Genomic DNA, 15,158 nt, shown 5'->3' with positions numbered 1-15,158 from the left:
AATGAATTAATAAAACTGAGAAGCACGTGAAAACAAGGTGAAGTTTTCTTGATATATTTCTATTTGCATCTTTCTTGTAGGATGCTGTGAAAATTTATCAGGCTTTTGCTAACATCTTCAAAGCATTCCTGAGCTCTGAAAATTAAAGGAAGAGGAATAAAATAAATCTTTCATAGGATACAATTTCCACCTTCTGTCAGGAACTAACTGATTAGAAAACTCTTTACAGGTTAAACCAACCATTACATTTTTATGGTTCTGTGTATTTCCAGACATAAAGAATAAAGCGTTCTCACCATAACTATCCTCATACAGTAAACACTAGCAGAGTCCACAGCAGTAATTTGTGTAACGATTCATCAAATATCTATTTTTGTTTTCCTACAGTATATTTTCTTTATAGGCCTGCAAATTTCCCAAAGAATATTCTTCCATCCAAAATTACCAACAACTTAAAATTCTTCTGTGATAAAAACTGCATGTGTGCTAACCCTTTCCATAAAGTACCCAGTGTCCGTCTTACAACATTTTCAGTACAAAAAAAAGTGGGTCATTAAAATGAAACACCCTTATTTTAGGTAATAATTATTAAAAGTATACAAAGATACACTCAGAACCTAAATATAATGTAAAGCTTCTATTTCTATGGAAAATTTTTAAAAGGTATTGCACTTTCATCAAGTTTTGGGCCTTTACATATATAATTCTAACATGTTAGTGTCTTTTCTGTACAAAAAAAACTCCCAAGCTTTTGGGCTTATGTATCCAGTAAATATCTGAAGAGATCATCATATTAACATGTCCAGGCCATTGTAGGATTGCTTGTGAGTACGGCAAGCCTAAGAGACTGGTGATGCCCAAACTTTGGATTGGGTTAAATAAACATGCATGTCATTAACTGATTCATAAATATTCATTTATTCAATTGTTGATTCAAATTTGGGGATTCCTAGTAAAAACACATCTGTTAAAGATTTGCAAGCATTTTTAGAGTTTTTTTTTTCCCTACACAACTGAAGATGCAGAAATTAATAATACATTGCTCGAAGGTCTTAATAAATGTAAAGTATAGCAAAGAACATAAGTGAATGGGAGAAATCACAGTAGAAGATGCAATGTCATTAATGCTAAAAATACAATGTACTATAAAAATTGAAAAAGGGAAAATTTAATTTTTTTTCAAACTACTAAGTATATGAAAGTTTTATTCATAAAATTGAGGGCTTTCTATGTTAAAACATCAAAACATGTGGCAATATCATGGAAGGCAACATTAAATTTTGTCTGAATTACAGATGAAATCTCTCATCTAGCCGTATCCCTTCTAGACTGCTCTTTTCTCAGCCAAGCTCTACACAGAAGTTGGAGACCTTTTTCTAGAACAGAAATTTATACATACTTTCATACCACTACTTAAAATCCTTCTATTGTTGCCATTTTCTAGAATTAATGCCATTTATATGACATAAAAGTCTATTCAAGATGGGACCCTTGCTTAACTCTCTGGTTTCCTCTCCCAGCACTTTCCCTTTCAATTCAATTAAAACTCTATTGAATCCAGCCATACTGGATTCTTTTAGCTCTCAGATATGTTGTGTTTTATTTGGTCTCTAGATCTTTGTATGTGCAACTCCTTCTTTCTGAAAATATATTTTACTCTCACTATCCCTGGGCAATTTCTAGTCAAGCTTCTTGTTCTGATTAGATGTCACTCCTTAAGAAAATGTATCCTAGTACTTGGAAATTGGATTAGGTGTCTTTCCTATATTCTCGTTTAGTACCTGTGCTTCACCCATGATAGTATATAGCATATTGAATTTTCTTTCCCTTTTTTTTTTTACTTATCTATTTTCACTATTAGACTATAATTTTTTTGAGGGCTTAAATTTCTCAATGTTTGAAATTAAGCAACTAGTTTTCAATAAACATTAAAATAAAATTAAAATTAAACAGCACTTCTTCCATCAGGTTAAAGAGACACAAGTCTAAAACCTGAAACTTGAAATAAAAGAAAACCTTTAATGTAAATGTCATCTTTCAGCACTTAGGAATCCTTAAAAACCAGTCGTTGTGGAGTAAATTCTAACTCATGTGACCCTGCTTACGTCAGAGTAGAACTCTGCTCCACAGGGTTTTCAATCGCTTACTTCTTGGAATTGATCACCAGCCTTTTTTTCTGAGATGTCTCTGGGTGGACTCAAACCTCCCATTTTTCATTAGCAACAAGTGCATTACTGGTTTAGGGACTCCTAAGAATCCTTATGCAGCCTCAGTTATCTGATCCAAGTGTAAGGAAAAAAATGTTAGTGTAGGTTACAATTAATTTTTTATCTAATCATTATGCAACTCTAAGTAAGCAATTTTTCATAGGAAAAAAAGGCTTAGCATTAACAATTAGGAATCCAGATGCTGTAAGATTCTTATATCACTTATATTTTAGATTACATTTGGAAAAATGAGGTAACTTAACAGGGAAATATACATAAAATGACTGCGACATTGAAAAGGCTTCCAACTGTTTACTTTGACAGTGAAAAGATCAGCTAAAACATGCAATACCATTAAAAACTATCTTTGTATGCAATGTTGATTAATACTTGCTATTCTCATTTTTCTATTCTCATTAAACATCTAATAAATTACTTTTAAATCCTAACTTTTCTCCTTCTTACTTGTTCCTCTCCTTATATATCATCTTCTTCATTGTTTGCTAAGAAATCCAGCAAACTACCAAAATGTCCCCAGAGGCTTCTCTGTGGCCTGGTGAGGCAGGTACTCTTTCAGCTAGCCCTGGGACTTTGATATTGATGCTTTTCTCTAGGGACTGCAAGGAAGATAAATTACCAGTTGTCATTTTTTAAAACTACGTCTTCTAGCTCTCCAGTCTACAGTAAATGAATAAAATGACTTAAAATCATAATAAATTGGGGTTTATCATTAATGCCATTCCTGCAGCGCCATGTCAATATCAAAGGGCACTCTAGCAAAGAAACCCAGCTAATGCTAAACTTCAAGCTGAGATACAGATAATATTCATGAATCTTGCCTAACAACTAAGGGGAAAAAACCAAGACTCATGAAAGGGGTAGCAAGTGATCTTCAATAAAATTAAGAAGTGAAAGGGAACAAATGGAGATTTGGGAAAAGGCAAATTCTGTGTTTAAATTCAGACTTAGGCCCTTTTCAAGTCCAGTTGATCATAGTGAAGAGTCTCAGTAGGAATGCTAGCTGTGCAAATCTGTACCTGGTGCATAGTTGGTTCTAAATAATACTGTTGTGTTAGTTCAGATAAGTCTGGAGTTCCACCACGGATCCATTTAGCTAAAAGCTTCAGTAACCTCCTCAGAAAAAAGCCATCCTGTGAGGAATGGAAGTAGGAAAGTTTGAATGTAATATGTTGACCTTTATAGAATCACTGGAGGCCAGAATTCCTGGACATGTATCTGATTTAGCTGCAAATCAAAATAGGAAGAGTTGTTCACTAGATATCACTCTATGATATCAGGGCATAAGGAAACACTCCTATGGATCTAATGTTTAGCAAATGAAGTTGTCAGGTGCTGCCGAATCAGTTCCGTCTCACAGCCACTCTATGTATGACAGAACCAAACACTGCCCGGTCCTGCACTGTACTCACAGTTGTTGTTATGCTTGAGGTCATTGTTGCAGCTACTAGGTCACTCCATCTCATTGAGGGTCTTCCTCTTTCTCACTGACCCTCTACTTGACCAAGCATGAAGTCCTTGTCCAGGAACTGGTCCCTCCTGATAACATGTCCAAAGTATGTGAGATGAAATCTTGCTATCCTTGCTTCTAAGGAGAATTCTGGCTGTACTTCTCCCAAAACAGATTAGTTCCTTCTTCTAGAAGTCCATGGTATATTCAATATTCTTTGCCAACACCTTAATTCAAAGGCATCAATTTTTCTTTGGTCTTCCTTATTCGTTCTCCAGCTTTCACATGCATATGAGGCAACTGAAAACACCATGGCTTGGGTCAGGTGCACCTTTGTCCTCAAAGTGACATCTTTACTTTTAACCCTTTAAAGAGGTCTTTTGAAGCAGATTTGCCCAATGCAATGCGTCCTTTGATGTCTTGACTGCTGCTTCCATGTGTGTCAACTGTGGATCCAAATTAAAATGAATTCTTTGACAACTTTAATCATTTCTCCATTTCAAGGATGTGTCATCTGCACGTTACAGGTTGTTAATTAGCCTTCCTCCAATCCCGATGTCATGCTCTTCTTCAGATAGTCCAGTTTCTCTGATTATTTGCTCAGCATACAGATTAAATAGGTATGGTGAAAGAAAACAACCCTGATGCACACCTTTCTTGATTTCAAACCGTGCAGTATCCCCATGTTCTGTTAAAATGACTGCCTCTTATTCTATGTACAGGTTCCTCATGAGCACAATTAAGAGTTCCGGAATTCCCATTCTTCACATAATTTGCATAGGTTATCCATAATTTATGATCCACACAGTCAAATGTCTTTGCATAGTCAAAAAAAACACAGGTAAACATCTTTGGTATTCTCTGCTTTCAGCCAAGATCTATTTGACATCAGCAATGATATACCCCATTCCACATCCTCTTCTGAATCCAGCTTGAAGTTCCCTGTATATGTACTATTGCAACTGCTTTTGAATGATATTCAGCAAAATTTTACTTGTGCATTATATTAATGATACTGGTAGATAATTTTTGCATTATCTGCTGGATCACCTTTCTTTGGAATGGGTACAAATATGGATCTCTTCCAGTTGGTTGACCAGGTAGCTGTCTTCCAAATGTATTGGCATAGATGATTAGGCACCTCCAGTGCTGCATCCATTTATTGAAACATCTCAGTTGGTATTCCATGAATTCCTAGAGCTTTGTTTTTCACCAATGCCTTCAGCGTGGCTTGGACTTCTTCCTTCAGTACCATCCGTTCTTGATAATGTGCTACCTACTGAAATGGTTGAACATCAAGTAATTCTTTTCAGTACAATGACTCTGTATGTTCTTGCCATTTTTCTTCTGACACTTTCTGGGTCGTATAATATTTTCCACATAAAATCCTTCACTATTGCAACTCAAGCTTGAATTTTTCTTCAGTTCTTTCAGTTTGAGAAATGCCAAGTGCACTCTTCCCTTTTAGTTTTCTAACTCTAGGTCTTTGCACATTCTATTATGATACTTTATCTTTGAAATCTTCTATTCTGCTCTTTTACTTCATCATTTCTTCCTTTTGCTTTAGCTACTCTACATTCAAGAACAAGTTTCAGAGTCTCTTCTGACATCCATTTTGGTCTTTTCTTTCTTTTCTGTCTTTTTAATGGCCTTTTGCTTTCTTCATGTATGATGTCCTTGATGTCATTCTGCAACTCATCCAGTCTTCAGTCATTAGTGTTTAATAGTCAAATCTATTCTTGAGATGGTCTCTAAATTCAGGTGAAATACACTCAAGGTCCCTGGTCCCTCAGTCCAATTCGTGTTTTACATTGCAATTCCAGACAGATCTATTCATCATGCTGGTTGACATCTACGTATGAGGACCTGTGTTCACCAGTCTTCTTCTAAGGCGTGCAATTTCCATCTTGTGAAAAGCATGTTAGTACCAGTTACCCTATAGGAATCGAATACTCATCTGCTTTTGCCGGCTTTAAAGACCCAAGCCACAGAAGACCTCACCTTGAGCTTTTCCTGTGTTGTCTTTATTTTTGGTTCACAGACCATGTGAATAATTCACTGCAGATGTCCAGCTACGATAGGTTCACCACTTTCAATAAAGATAGAATATGAAATAAACAACACTAACAGACTAAAGAAAAATAACACATGAGTAGTAAAAAAAAAAAAAAAAACCAAACCCAGTACCGTCGAGTTGATTCCAACTCATAGCGACCCTATAGGACAGAGTAGAACTGCCCCATAGAGTTTCCAAGGACTGCCTGGCAGATTCGAACTGCCTACCCTTTGGTTAGCAGCCATATCACTTAACCACTACGCCCCCAGGGTTTCCAAGTGAGTAGTAAATTAGTAAATATACAAATATGATTATATTTATGCTTTATACTTGTAAGAGAAAGGATAGTGGAATATATTTGTTGTTGTTAGGTGCTGTTGAGTCAGTTCTGACTCATAGCAACCCTATGTACAACAGAAGGAAACACTGCCCAGTCCTGCATCTTCATCATAATTGTTGCTATGTTTCAGCTCATTTTTGCTGCCACTGTGTCAATCCATCTCTTTGAGAGTCTTCTTCTTTTTTCTGACCCTCCACCTTACCGAGCATGATGTCCATCTCCAGGGACTGATCCCTCCCGGTAACATGCCCAAAGTACATGAGACTAAGTCTAACCTCCAGTGGAATACAGTAGGAAAGAAAAAAACATTATAATTTGACAGCTAAACAGGATGATTTTTATAATCTTATGAGTTTAGAGAAGACTTAGTAGCAGATGTGGGATTTTAAGTGTGCATGAAAGGGGAAAGAAAAAAGAGAGCTGGGTATGCGAACAAAAAAAAAGGATTCCTTTTGTCATATTATTTCATATACTAGTATTCACTTCTCTGTTGTTTTTGCAGCAGTTTGTCTTGTGATATGCTCTTTTTTGCTTAGGTATTTCTGAAGTTATAAAGTGTTTAAGATGTTTTGACAAAAGAAAAAAAGCCTTCCTTCTTTTAACTAGAGTTTCAGAGTTGTTCTATTTTAACTGTTTTTTCCCCTTACCTCCAGAAGATGGGCTGAAGAATATTATTTACTAGGAGACTTCCCTGTAAGGGGAAACTTACATACTCTACTGGAATGCACAGTTGATAGCATTCACTGTTTTAAGACTTGTAGTGTAAATGAAGTGCTAAGGATACCTTAGATGTATAGTTAAACTCAGCTGAGCTATTAAGATACAGGAAACAAACAATAAACTTTACTTTTTTTTTTTTCTTCCTTCCATTAAAAGGCTACCTGCCTGAGATCTTGAAAAGGCCATCAGATGGGTGGCTGGACTGGATAATGTTTTGTGACTCTAAATCTAAATTTACTTTTAAGAATCATACAAATCAAAGGTTCTTTAAGTATAACCTTCCATGGAGACTTTTATGATAAGAAATCCTTCATATTCATAAAATAATTAGGAGAAATTCAATTGATGGAAAGATAAGTGATTACTTTCAATATTATTGGCCTTCAAGGAAAAAAATTAATGCTTCTCAATATTGTTTTGTCTATTACAAATCATTTCTTTTTTTTTTTTTTTTTTCTATATCTAGTGCATCTCTTAAAATACTTCACATTGCAAGGAAAAGAAACCTAACTCAAACTGGGTTAAGCAAAAACAGTAAACATTCTACACCATGGAACCCACTAATTCAAAACCTCAGATCTTAGTTCAATCAGAGCTCAAACTATATCATTAGAAACTGGCTTTTCTGCCCATTTCACCACTACATTTTTTTTCTATGTTACTTTCATTCTCAGACAGGTGCAAGAGGGCTACCAGAAGTGTCCAGACTTAAAGCCAACCAAAAATAGTGAGATTCTTACCCCATGATTTGTAGCCAAACTCCTTTTGTTTCTTTGTTCTGATTTGTTCCGGTGTCCATCCCTACCCATGGTAGGCAGAACTATCAGCGTTATACTCTTAAATAACCACATACTGTACGGATTAGGTCCATATTGAGTAAATGCCATAGGAAACATGTGAGATTACAGACGGTAATATATGATCATCTGGAAGGAAATGCAGGACAGCTACCAGGACAAAGGTGATTAATATTTGATAGCAAAAATAGATGTCCAGTACATGTAGTTTAGACTAAAATATCAGGAATTTGTTTTTACATTGTACTGAAATAGTTTGCTCATTTTCTTTGAAGACCTACCATTGTCTCTGGCTTTTCAAATGAAGAAGAGATCAGCAAGGCAGAAAGGGAATTTGGTCAGCCAGATACTATGTAAGTTTGTCTGAGTCTTGGAGAAGTTGGGAGGAAAACGTCATACAGCAAGAAAGATGGAAAGGCATCAAAGACAAACATCCCCTAATTCTTGATTTTCCCTAAACTTAGGCCTTTCCACATGGTTTCTAATATATTAGTGGAAAATTGAACTAATTTAAATCAAATTATTCTGAACTGAAAGAACATGAACTGAAATGAATTAAAGAGGTAAATATAAGAGATGCCTCATGACTGCATGATTTTGTAGGTAGTAAAAAAAAAAAAAATGGAATAAATTTGTCTTTCCTTGTGTTCTCCAAGGCAAAGTGAGCAATAGTTTAAACAAGAACAAGTAATAATCATCTAAAATATGAAAGTGTTTTTCCCAAATGTATTCAATTTTGAAAGTTAGCAAATGAAAAGGAGTTTTTGTTTATTAGTTTTTGAGCATTTTGTCATAAAGCTGCCACATTTTTCTGTGAAATTCTATATAATAATAACAAAACTCACACAAAGAAAATATGTGGAAGAATAATTATAAACTCTTGAGAAACATCTGTTGACACTTTTAAGATGAAATTTACATTAGGTTTACCCTCTTATCCATTTAAGCATGACCTTTTCATATTGAAATAGTTTATCAGATAGGTTACTGTGCTTCAGGGATGGCTAATTAAAACAACTTAGAGAAAGCAAAGAGATAGGGAAAAAATAAATGAAGAATAAACGTATTTCATCTTCTGTATTTTTTTAATAAAATTAATCTCCTTTATAAAATGCTTTCCCTTGTTGTTAGGTGCCGTCCAGTCAATTCTGACCCATAGAGACCCTATGTAAAACACTGTCCAGTCCTGCACCATCCTCATGATCATTTCTATATTTGAGCCTACTGTTGCAGCCACTGTGTCAATCCATCTCATTCACGGTCTTCCTCTTTTTCACTGACCCTCTACTTTACCAGGCATGATGTCCTGCTATAGGGAATGGTCCCTTCTGATAACATGTGCAAATTATGTGAGACGAAGACTTGTCATCTTCATTATAAAGAGCATTCTGGTTGTACTTCTTCCAAGATAGATTTGTTCATTCTTCTGATAGTCCATGGTTTATTCAACACTCTTCACCAATACCATAGTTCAAAGGCATCAATTCTTCTTCGGTCTTCCCTACTCATTGTCCAACTTTTGCATGCATATGAGACAATTGAAAATACCATGGCTTGGGTCAGGCACACCTTAGTCCTCAAAGTGATGCCTTTGCTTTCTAATATGTATATTGACATACATGACACAAATCATGATCGATTTGTGCAAAATGTGAAAACACATTTCTTGTAATGACAACATGAAATAGCTTGTTCAGTATCTTCCATTACTTCTCAACTCTTACTCTATCTTTTCTTGAATGCATATTTGTTTTTATTACTTAGCAACTTTTATAATCTTAAAAAGTTAAACTTCTAAGACTTTTTCTTTAATTGACTTTCCACAGTGAAACATGAATAAATCAATTCTTCCTCACTTTTTCTCGTTCTCTTTTTATACCATTTCCCATTGCCCAACTCCTGAGGGTCAATCAAACATTATTTTTACAATTTTAGTAACCACATTTACATTTAGTTTTATAACTTTGTCTTCCACTTCTTATCTATGATTCTAAAAATAAAATAATTTAAAATTATGTGACTCATTTCCACTGCAGAACAAAGTAGTATGACTGGACCTATACTGCCCAAAACAGAAAGAGAAAGAGAGAGAGAAGTCATGTAAAACAGAAAAAAAATAGCATCATGATCAAATGTAAATAAGCAGTCATGTGGTGAAAAAGAAAACTGCCAATTTTTTACCCAAGTTGTAATAATATATGCCACATATAAATTATATATATATATATATTCAAATATATCTCCCCACGCGTCTGTCAGTTTGTAGTACTGTGGGGACTTGTGTGTTGCTGTCATGATGGAAGCTATGCCATCAGTATTCAAATACCAGCAGGGTCACTCCTGGTAGACAAGTTTCAGCTGAGTTTCCAGATTAAGACAGACTAGGAAGAAGGACCCAGTGGTCTAATTCTGAAAAGAATTAGCCAGTGAAAACCTCATGAATAGCAGCGAAACATCTGATATGGTCCTGGAGATGAGCCCCTTCCGTTGGAAAGCACTCAGAATACTGCTGGGAAAAGGCTGCCTTCTCAAAGTAGAGTTGACCTTAATGGCATGGGTGGAGTCAAGCTTTTGGGACCTTCACTTGCTGATGTGGCATGACTCAAAATGAGAAGAAACAGCTGCAAACATTCATTAGTAATCAGAACGTGGAATGTACAAAGTACGAATCTAGGAAAATTTTAAATCCTCAAAAATGAAATGGAACACGTAAAGATTGATATCCTAGGCATTAGTGAGCTGAAATGGACTGGTATTGGCCGTTTTGAATCAGACAATCATATGGTCTACTATGTCGAGAATGACAACTTGAAGAGGAATTGTGTTGCATTCATTGTAAAAAAAAAAAAAAAATGCTGTCAGTGATAGAATAATATCTATACGCCTACAAAAAAGACCAGTTAATACGACTATTATTCAAATTTACACACCAACCACTAAGGCCAAATATGAAGAAATTGAAGATTTTTACCAATTTCTGTAGTCTGAAATTGATCAAACGTGCAATCAGGATGCATTGATAATTACTGGTGATTGAAATTTGAAAGCTAGAAAAAAGAAGAAGGGTTGGTCATTGGAAAATATAGCCTTGGTGATAGAGACAATGCCAGAGATTGCGTGAGAAAATTTTGCAAGATTAACGACTTCTTCATTGCAAATACCTTTTCACCAACATAAACAGCTGCTATACACATGGATTTCACCAGATGGAACACACAGGAATCAAATTGACTACATCTGTGAAAAGAGACAATGGAAAAGCTCAATATCATCTGTCAGATCAAGGCCAGGGGCCAGCTGTGGATCAGACCATCAATTACTCATATGCAAGTTCAAGTTGAAACTGAAGAAAATTAGAACAAGTCTATGAGAGCCAAACTATGACCCTGAGAATATTCCACCTGAATTTAGAGACCATCTCAAGAATAGATTTGATGTGTTGTGTAATGACATCAAGGACATCATACATGAAGAACTCAAGAGGTCATTATAAAGACAGGAAAGAAAGAAAAGATCTATATCAATGTCAGAAGAGACTCTGAAACTTGCTTTTGAACGTCGAGTATATAAAGCAAAAGGAAAAAATGATGAACAAAACACCTGAACAGAAGATTTCCAAGGGTGGCTCGAGAAGACAAAGTATTATAAGGACATGTGCAAAGGGCTAGAAAACCAAAACGGAAGAACATGCTCAGCATTTCTCAAGCTGAAAGAAATGAAGAAAAAATTCAAGCCTCAATTTGCAATACTGAAAGATTCTACAGAGAAAATATTAAATGACACAGCAAGCACCAAAAGAAGATGGAAGGAATACACAGAGTCACCATACACAAAAAAATTGGTCAATGTTCAACCATTTCAGGAGGTAACATATGATCAGGAACCAATGGTACTGAAGGAAGAAGTCCAAGCTGCATCGAAGGTATTGGCGAAAACAAGGCTTCGCGAATTGACGGAATACCAATCGAGATGTTTCCACAAAAGGATGCAGGGCTGGAAGTGCTCACTTGCCTATGCCAAGAAATTTGGAAGACAGCTACCTGGCCAATGGACTGGAAGAGATCCATATTTATCCCTATTCCCAAGAAAGGTGATCCAATCGATTGCAGAAATTATCAAACAATATTATTAAGATCATAGGCAAGTGAAATTTTGCTGAAGATCATTCAAATGCGGCTGCAGCAGTGTACGGACAGAGAGCTGCCAGAAATTCAGGTGGGATTCAGAAGAGGATGTGAACCGGGGATATCACCATTGATGACAGATGGATCCTGGTTGAAAGCAGAGAACACCAGAGAGATGTTTACCTGTGTTTTACTGACTATGCAAAGGCATTCAGCTGGGTGGATCATAACAAATTTTGGATAACGTTGCAAAGAATGGGAATTCCAGAACACTTAATTGTGCTCATGAGGAACCTTTACATAGATCAAGAGGCAGTTGTTCAGACAAAACAAGGGGCTATGGCGTGGTTTGAAGTCAGGAAAGGTGTGTGTCAGGTTTGTATGCTTTCACCATACCTATTCAGTCTGTATGCTGAGCAAATAATCAGAAAAGCTGGGCTATATGTAGAAGAACGGGGCATCAGGATTGGAGGAAGACTCATTAACAACCTGTGTTTTGCAGATGACACAACCTTGCTTGCTGAAAGTGAAGAGGACTTGAAGCACTTACTAATGAAGATCAAACACCGCAGCCTTCAGAATGGATTAAAGCTCAACATAAAGAAAACAAAAATCCTTACAACTGGACCAATAAGCAACACCATGATAAACGGAGAAAAGATTGAAATTGTCAAGGATTTCATTTCACTTGGATCCACAATCAACACCCATGGAAGCAGCAGTCAAAAAAATCAAAAAGACCTCTTTAAAGTGTTGAAAAGCAAAAATGTCATCTTGAAGACTAAGGTGCGCCTGACTCAAGCCATGGTATTTTCAATTGCACCATATGTATGGGAAACCTGGACAATCAATAAAGAAGACCAAAGGAGAATTGATGCCTTTGAATTGTGGTGTTGGTGAAGAATATTGAATATACAATGGACTGCGAAAAGAATTAACAAATCTGTCTTGGAAAAAGTACAACCAGAAAGCTTCTTAGAAGTGAGGATGGTGAGACTGCGTCTTACATACTTTGAACATGTTGTCGGAAGGGATCAGTCCCTGGAGAAGGATATCATACTTGGTAAAGTACAGGGTCAGTGCAAAAGAGGAAGACCCTCAATGAGATGGATTGACACAGTGGTTGCAACAATGCACTCAAGCATAACAATTGTGAGCATGGCTCAGGACCAGGCAGTGCTTCCTTCTGTGGTACGTAGGGTTGCTGTAAGTCAAAGCTGACTTGACGGCACCTATCAACAACCACAACATTAATATCACACGCAAGCAAAATTTTGCTGACTGTCATTCAAAAGTGGCTGCAACAATATATCAACAAGGAACTGCCAGAAGTTCAGCCAGATTTAGAAGAGGACCTGGAACCAAGGATATCATTGCTGGTGTCAGATGGATCCTGGCTGAAAGCAGAGAATACCAGAAAGATGTTTACCTGTGTTTTATTGACTATGCTAAGGCATTCAACTGTGTGGATCATAAGAAATTATAGATAACTGTGCAAAGAATGGGAATTCCAGAACCTGATATGCATGGGAAAGCTGGACAATGAATAAGGAAGATGGAAAAAGAATTGACACCTTTGAATTGTGATATCGGCAAAGAATATTGAATATAACACGGACTGTCCAGAGAATGAACAAATCTGTTTTGGAAGAAGTACAACCAGAATACTCCTTGGAAGCAAGGACGGAGAGACTGAGTCACACATATTCTGGACATGCTGTCAGGAGGGATCAGTCCCTGGAGAAGAACATCACACCTGGTAAATAGAAAAAAAAAAGGGTCAGTGAAAAAGATGAAGACCTTCAATGAGATGGACTGACACAGTGCCTGAAACAATGGGCTCAAGCATAGCAACAATTGTGAGGATGGTGCAGGTCTGGGAAGTGTTTCGTTCTGTTGTGCATGAGGTCACTATGAGTCGTAACCGACTCAAGGGCATCTAGCAACAACACATGTTTCCTGTCTACCATGTACGTTTGTTGTTTGTGTGTGTGCGTGTGTGTGTGTGTGTGCGCGTGGAAGAGAGCAAGACAGAGTGTGACTGAGTATTTGATTGTGACAAACCTGGATTTCCAGAGGGCTTCCAGGGCTCATCCCCCCCTCCCCCGCATGAGGGGGAGGAGCACCCTTTGCTTGCAAACCCTGTCAGTTCATCAGCCCCAGTGTGTAACTTCATTTGCAACATTGCCTTCTCATGTTCATATCTTTTTCCTTGGTCAGCTCTTAAATCCCTTGAACCTACTACAAAATCTAAGTAGCCATGTTCATTACGGTCTTAGGTATTTTCTCTTGCTAGTTCCTGCTTCAGGAACACTCTTCTCCCAGAGTTGACATAGAACTTTTCACATTTTTTCGTCTGTTCGGTCCAATGATTCTTCTTCCTAGAAGTCTTTCCTGAGTGCTCTGGTTAACTTCTTTTCATTCTCAGTATCTCCCAATTCTGTTGCCTTATTTTATTTCCTTTATGTAATTTTTATCACTATTGGAAGTTACAGTGCTCGTCATTGACTCCAATAAATGCAGGGATTTTTTTTTTTTTTTCCTTTTACACTATTCCGTGGTGACTAAAACTGTGTGGTACTGCACTGAGTATGACAGTTAAACAGGGTTCAGTTGCTAAAAAAGACTCACAGGACCCAAAATGACAATGTTTACAAGTCCGTAGTCCATTCCTGAAAAAGGACACAATATAGTGACAGCATGAAAGTTAAGCATATGCATCACAGCCAAAGGCGGTTTCACCAGAAGCTCCAATTATCCTCACTCTGTAAGGGCCACATGGAAACAATCTCTCAGATCGAGGACCACTGTTGTGTAAATAGAACACCTTGGAACCAGGAATCCCCAAATGGAGGCTACAATGGGTTTTCTTATATTTGCTGGACATACAGGCATACTCTTACTATATAACCATCTCCAAAGGTGGAGCCCTCTAGACCTCTCAACAAGACCACACGCAAATCAATTTCACTATTATCATACTGAGGGTAGAGATGACTGTCCACCCAGGTTTGTACTTCCCCTTCTGTAGTACAGAGTTATTTCTGGGAAGCAGCTGCCCAGGCTGGGACTACATTTGCAAACCATCTCCAAAACAATGTGAGAGAAAGTGATTTGTTTCATCTCTGGGCTGAGGCAATTAAGAAGCAGACTTGTACTTTCCGCAATTAGGGGACCCTGAGACCCAAAGAGACTGTCAAACCATACAAAGGAAACTGACGTTGACTGGGAACAGAACACCCCCACTGTACCTGTGTGAGAAATGAACCTCTGTACGCAAAGCTATTTAAATATTGATGTTTATTTCTTACTGAAGCTAGTGTTTGCTTAGCCATTTTTGAATTGGTTATCTACTTTGTAAAACAACCATTATTTAATCAACTATGTGGAAGCCAGTAACTCCAGACAATCCTGTAATTACACAATGTATAATTTGTTATAAATAG

The sequence above is a fragment of the Loxodonta africana genome, chromosome 6 (genome assembly GCF_030014295.1).
Source record: "Loxodonta africana isolate mLoxAfr1 chromosome 6, mLoxAfr1.hap2, whole genome shotgun sequence".
NCBI lineage: Eukaryota > Metazoa > Chordata > Mammalia > Proboscidea > Elephantidae > Loxodonta > Loxodonta africana.
The sequence above is the reverse complement of the archived record's forward strand: the minus strand, read 5'-3'. Positions refer to the sequence as shown.